This window comes from Phoca vitulina, unplaced genomic scaffold, assembly GCF_004348235.1.
Source record: "Phoca vitulina isolate PV1807 unplaced genomic scaffold, GSC_HSeal_1.0 scaffold99, whole genome shotgun sequence".
Lineage (NCBI taxonomy): Eukaryota > Metazoa > Chordata > Mammalia > Carnivora > Phocidae > Phoca > Phoca vitulina.
This window is the reverse complement of record NW_022589802.1, coordinates 930472-936914: the sequence shown is the minus strand read 5'-3', so window position 1 is coordinate 936914 and position 6443 is coordinate 930472. Positions and strand designations below refer to the sequence as shown.

General features: G+C 56.3%; 1 protein-coding gene across 7 annotated transcripts in view; it reads left to right on the top strand.

The window, feature by feature from the left end:
• Positions 1 to 130: 130 nt before the first annotated feature.
• ATP2B3 (ATPase plasma membrane Ca2+ transporting 3) overlaps positions 131 to 6443 on the top strand; it is a 62635-nt gene continuing 56322 nt past the window's right edge. For all 7 annotated transcript variants that reach the window (XM_032397421.1, XM_032397418.1, XM_032397420.1 and 4 more), the window contains exon 1: positions 131 to 327. The gene's annotated coding sequence lies outside the window, so the exon portion shown is untranslated. The remainder of the gene's footprint in view (positions 328 to 6443) is intronic.

Genomic DNA, 6443 nt, shown 5'->3' with positions numbered 1-6443 from the left:
CCCCCCCCCCCCCCCCCCCCCCCCCCCCCCCCCCCCCCCGCGCTCTGCCTCCCTCCCCTCCCTCCCTCCTCCCTCCCTCCCTCCGCGCTCAGAGCTGCGGCTGGAGCCGAGCGCGCCGCGTCGCCCGCCGCCGCCGGTGCGGAGCGTGGGGAGCACTCGGCCGCAGCTCTCGCCTGCCGCGGAGGGTCGCGCCCGGCGCCTCCGGCCAGGCCGCCCTGTGCCCGGGCCTTTCCGTCCTTGGAGCGGATCGTTGCCCGCCGGGCGCCCGCCTGCAGCGACAGCAGCCGCTGGAGCCGAGGCCGCAGCGTCGGCCGTGCCCAGGACCGGGTGAGTGGTGCCTGGGGCGCGCAGGCAGGGGCGGGCGGGGCGGGCGGCCCAGCAGGTGGCGCGGCCGGCAGGTGGGGGGACGCGGGTCCCCGCCCACGGCACCTGCGCCCCGCGTCCGGCCTGCGTGTCCTTGCGGCGCCGCGCGTCACCCCGGGGGCCCTGGGCCGGCGGGCAGCGCCCCGCACCCCGCACCCCGCGCCCCGCGCCCCGCATCCCGCGCGCACGCGCATCTGCGCCGTGGAGGGGGGAAGGCCGCGGGGGGCTGCGGGCGGGGTCCTGGGCGGGCACAGCCTGGGCGCCGGGGCCTGGGCTAGAGCGAGGTTGCGCCGCACGCCCCTTCCCGGAGTCTCTTGCCCCCCCCCCCCCCCCCCCCCGCGCCCCCACACTGTGTCATCTTCCCCCAACACACTGAGAAGCCCTCACGCGTGCCCACACAGCTGCCCAGCAGACCCCGCCACTGGCCCGGGCAGCGCCAACAACAAGCCTCCCAGGCCACACTTGGGTAACTCCTTTTCCATCCCTCCACGCGCAGCTGTCCTCCCCCTCCTCACCTGTGTGACCTTGGCCAGATGGCTTCTCCTGTGGGGCCTCAGTGTTCTCTGGGTTTAGGATTCTGGAATTTGGAGGCTGGTGTGGCATCTCCCAAAGGAGGGAGCCCTGGGTCTCCGCCTTGGACAGTCAGATTCTCTCCCTAGGACCTGGTCCCTTTCCTTCTGCTGGCCCCCGCAGGCTTAGCAACCGGCCAGCGCAGGAAGGGTGGCAGGCGTGGTGGGAGGCATGGCCCAGGCGGATATGTAGGGAGTCTTGGGGTGAGGGCTGGTGAGGGGTGGGAAGAATGTGTGGAAACGCTCCCTCGAGGGGCAGGGCAGGGCCAGCATCCCTCAGCTAGGAGCTTGACACTCCCCGGGGCCAGGCAGGTAAGTGGGCCCACTCGGTACCTCAAAGAGGAGGTCATTGAGCCTCGGACCTAAAGTGGGTCCCTGCTGGCCACAGGGTCGAGTCCAGCCTTGACCCTGGCCATCCCAATCTCCCCTAGCTCCCAGCCTGGAAGGCATCCCCCTCATTCACCCAGTAGCTCTGTGCCCCCTTCACCGCCATCACCCTTCACTAGTCTGTGAGCATTTTAAGGCAGGGAGCACTTGAGGGCCCAGCACAGGCCTGACTCCGAGTGGGCACACGTTCACGACCTTGACCTCACTGAATCTGCAGAATCAACCGATGAGGGAGGCAAGGCTGGGCTCTTCATTCCCATTTTTCAGTTGGAATAATTGAGGCCTCGAGAGGGGAAGGGACTTGGCCCTACATTGACTGGATGGGTGGAGGGCTGGGGACACTGCCAGGAGCCTGGTGGGGCAGAGCGCCTCCCACATGTCCCAGCACCATTCTGAGCAGGTTCCTGGACCCCCCAGGCTGAATGTCTCGGTCAACACCACGTGCAAGCCCCCTTTCACAGTTGAGGAAACCAAGGCCATGTGGCTGGTGAGCAGGGCGCTGGGAGCCCCTACCAGAACTGGCCCACAGACAAGAGGCTGGCAGAGTGTCCGCGGGTGGAGCTGGGCCCTGGAGAGCGAGCCAACTGGAAGGGGCTGGGCAATTTCGGTCCCAGGGCATTGATTGTCCCTGCTGTTGGCCTGGAGGAGAGGGACGGCCAAGGACACAGCTAGTCTTGATCAAATCAACCTGGTCCCTGCCCAGCGCTGCCAGGTGGTTTGAGCGAAGGGGCAGGCAGCTCTGGCACAGAAGTGTGTGTGTGTTGGGGGGGGGGTAAACGCAGGCAGATGGAACTGGGGTGGCGTGGGAGGGGGCTTTGCACAGAGCCAGAAGGAAAGCCATCCCTTGGGGAAGGAAGCCCCCGAGGGTAAGAGCGCGCTGGGGAGAGAGCTGAGATGCTGCCGCAGGACCCTGAGGGGCAAAGAAGGCTGGTAGGGGGTGTCTTGGCCTAGTCAGGAGCTCTATTTTGGTGCCAGCTCTGGGCCTGATGGTCTTTGTGACCTTGGCCAAGTCCCTTCCCTGCTCCAGGCCTGGGGAGGGTAGGGGTGGGTCTCCGAGACTCCGCTGACATTTCAGGACTCTGAGCCGGAGGAGCTTTGGAGGTTGAATCATTTGTGAGCGAGTGGGGAGAGGCCAGGCCCTGAGTCAGTGAGCACTCTCCATCCCAGAACATCTTCTCCCAGCCCAGGAAGGCAGCCAAGGGTGCTGGGGTCAGCTTCGGTCCCTCTGCCTCCCCCAGCGTGGCTTACAGAGAGGGGCCCCTTGCCTTCCCGGTGGACGGGACAAGAGTGCCCTGGATCCCTGGGGGCTTTGAGAGCTGAGCTTCAGCTGGTTCTCTTGAAGTCAGCAAAGCCAGGCCCAGCTTCCTCCTCCCACTTACAGATCAAGTTGTAGGCACGTATGTGGGCTATGCCCATTGCACTCCCTCCTTCCAATTTTAAACTGAGGGCTGCTGTCTCCATCAGAGGTTACGAGCACATTAAGTAATGACAGTGACAATAATGGCACTCCTCGTGTGCCAGGCACTGTTCTTCTCCGTGCTTCACGACATTCCCTCACTTCGTTGAAACAACAACCAAATTAAGCCAAGGCCATTACTATCCCCATTTTGCAGGTGAGGAGATTGAGGCCCAGAGAGGTTAGGCAACTTGCCCAAGGTCATGCAGCCAGCAGGTGGCAAAACCAAGATTGGAAGGCAGGCCATTAGTTGTACACATCAGCTAATTATCAAGGGCACTTCTAGCCCTGGGAAGACCCTGCAGCTCAGAAGCTGAGCCGACTGTGCCCCCATCTACCCACTGAGAGAAATGGACAAACCATGGATTGATATTGACCCAACGCAAGTTGGGGAATGATCTACTCCTCAGTAAGTCTGCGTGGCCCCTTCAGGTCACCTCTACAAAGGAGCAGTCTCAGTGTGTGTAAATGGCAGCTGATAGATGGGGACCGGGGCTGTGGCACCAAAAGCAGATGCTCAAATCTGACGGCGTGCTGCCCAGGAACCTCACCAGTGCCATCTCTGAGATGGGCCCAGCATCCAGGTTCTGGCTGTATCTTTGCTGGGAAGGGCAGGCAGAGACCTGGAATGTGCAGATGTCTCCTCTCCAACCCCGTCATTTCCCAGAAGGCCACTTCTTTAGCTGGGGCTCTGGCTCCTCACTGCTCCTCTCTTCCCTGCCCTGCCTAAGCTGGCAGAAGCCAGGCCAAGTGGCACCTGGCTGGAAAGCCCTCCCCTGCCTATGCACCTTCTGTTGGGTGGGAGGTGCTGGAAGGTGGCCTGGGGTACCGCCTGGAGAGCGGGATCTGAGCCCACATGTCACCGGGATAGAGGGAAAGAGGATCTCAGATGCAGGAGTAAAGGCTGAGTGTCCTGGATTGCCAGGCTTGGGAAGGGGATGAGATCGAGGTCCCATGGCTGAGTAGGTAGCAGAACTCAAGAAACCAGAGCTACAGGATGAAGGGGAAAGGTCCAGGTGGGAGGAAAGGGCCGGACGTTTCTCCTGATTCCCACCTCTGGGGACTGGCAGGGGACTTGGAGCACAAGAGGTTTCCAGAGACTTGGGTTGAAATCAGAGTTGGGCGGATGGGGGGCTAGGTCAGTGTTACCGGGGAGCGCCCTAGTTGAAGTGGTCCTGAGCCTGCTTTGGTTTCTGTACGTGGGTCCCTCAGTAAAAGGGAGCCCTTTTATTCCAATGGGAACTTCTTTCCTGCAGCAGCAATCTTTGAGACCCAGTCTGGAGCCTCGCAGTCTAATGAAGTAACCACTAAGCCCCAAGTGGTGATTTAATTAAAATTAAACAAAATTCAAAATTCAGTTTCTCGGTCTCACTAGCCACATTTCAAGTGCTCCGTAGACACACGTGGCTGGTGGCTACTGTATCAGACAGGGCAGATAGAGAACATGTCCATCATTCCAGAAGATTCTGTCACATAGCACCACTTCAGAGCCAGTGCAGACACCAGGCCTCACCCGGACCCTGAGCTCACTGCCCTGCCTATCCCCCCATGACTCCTTGAAGGGGAGTGGGTCACGTGGATGTGGACGCCTCTGGGCAGCCTGTCTGTCCCCTGGAGAGTCTGGGAGCCTTTGCCACCATTGCCAAGGGCTGGCCCAGGTGCCCCCACAAACATGGCGAGAGAGCGCCTCATTCTGGGAGCAGACCTCCACGAGGCCCTGGCCCCGCTCCATTCTGATCAGGCTCCTGCCATGTGCCTCCAGCTCGCTCACCTGGAACATGCCGGCGGGGCCGGGCAGATCTGCACAGATGGGCGAGGTTCTTGGGTTTAAAAAAATAATAATAACATTTATTTCTTTCCATTTAAAAATAATGCTCTTAACATGCATGCTCTTTATAGAAGACTCATAAAACACAGAGAAGTAGAAGACGTAGGAACCCCCTCCATCCTATCACCAGAATGCAAACCAGTGTTTCCATCCTATTGGACTGGTTCCCACTCCGCTTTCTTAGCATAGGCCGTTTATTTTCACATTACTGTAATTATACCATGGGCACAATTGTGTAATCTATTTTTTACTTCACATAAGCATTTTCTTTATTAATATAATCCCTTCCTAAATGAATTTTTTCAAAATAGATACAGTTTAATTTTTTTAAGATTTTGAAAGCAGTAAGTGCTTATTGCAAAAATCAAGAAAGAACTTGAACTGTGCGAAGAGGGAACTACGAATTTATCCAGCACCCAGGATGTATTAAGGCAGTCCTCAGGGCTGTAATTACAATTTTTAATGGCTGAATAATATTCTCTCAAGAGATTATAATTCGCTTAATTATTTGGCTATTTGTGGAGATCCAGGCAGTCAGATCCGTTTTGCTGTCATACATGAGTCTCTGCTGAGCATCTTGGTGGGTAATGCTCATCCTGTCCTGAGGAGAGAGTGCCCAGACAGAAGCTCATTCTGCCAAATTGTTCTCCAGAAGGGCTCCTCAGTACATCTGAAAGACTGGCTCACTGAAGCCTTGCCAGCATTAGATATTATAATCAAACAACCTGGCATAAATATCTAGGTCCAAAATATCTACTTCAGTATCTATTTCTTTAATTGCTCATGAGAGTGAGCATTTCCCCACATGTTTATTTAATTCTCTCTCTCTCTCTCTCTTTCAGTGATCTGTCTTTTCCTCACCTTTATTTATTGAGACCCTAGTGTTTTTCTTGTGGGTTTGGATAAACTTTACACGTGAACGACATTGACAATTTAGCATACTTGTTGCAAGTGATTTTGAAACTTCTTTGTTCTTTGCCTTTGAATTTTTTCATGTACAAGATAAACACTTTCTATGTCACATGTTCTCGTGATTTCTTCCATTGCTTCTGGGCTTACAAAATCCCTTACAAAATCTGAGAGCTATCCATTTCTGGGTTTGCCCTGCGTGTGAGTGCATGGGGTGTGTGTGTGTGTGTGTGTGTGTGTGTGTGTGTGTGTGTGTGTGTAGTTGCATTTTTAAGATGTTTAACCATTTAATTCAGGGGTGGGCAAGCTTTTTCTACAAAGGGTCAGATAGTAAATATCTTCCCCTTTGCAGGCCACACAGAAATGAATGGGCATGGCTGTGGGCCAATAAAACTTTATTCACAAAAACACTTGGCTGCCAGATTTGGCCCTTGGGCCATAGTTTACTAAACCCTGTTTCAGCCAAAGGAAATCTGTCTTGGGAAAGAATATGAGGTGAGGATCTAAGGCACGTTGTTTTCCTGAGGGCCAACCCATCATCCCCATTTCTTTTATCAGGTGATTTGTCCCCCAGCTACTGTGTGATGCTTCCTTAGTCGAGATGGATTCCGATGTGGAGTAGGGCCTGTTTCTGAGCGGTCTGGCCCATTCTGTGGACCTGTCTGTGGGCTCACACCTTGTATCCTTTAATACCTGACCTACAGGTCACACCTTAGTAATCTTAAAACAAAACAAACCTCTTTTGCTCTCCACAGACACTGTGGGTCTTCCTCACAGAGACACACGGGGAGGGGGAGGCGGGTGTGGCCAGACAGCCCAGCAGCCCCAGAGCCTCCTGATTAAGAAACAGAAACACAAAGCTGACAAGCCAGGAAGGGACAGAGACGTGGGAATCACCGCGGGCCGCCCTCACCCGGGCTGCTGGGACTCG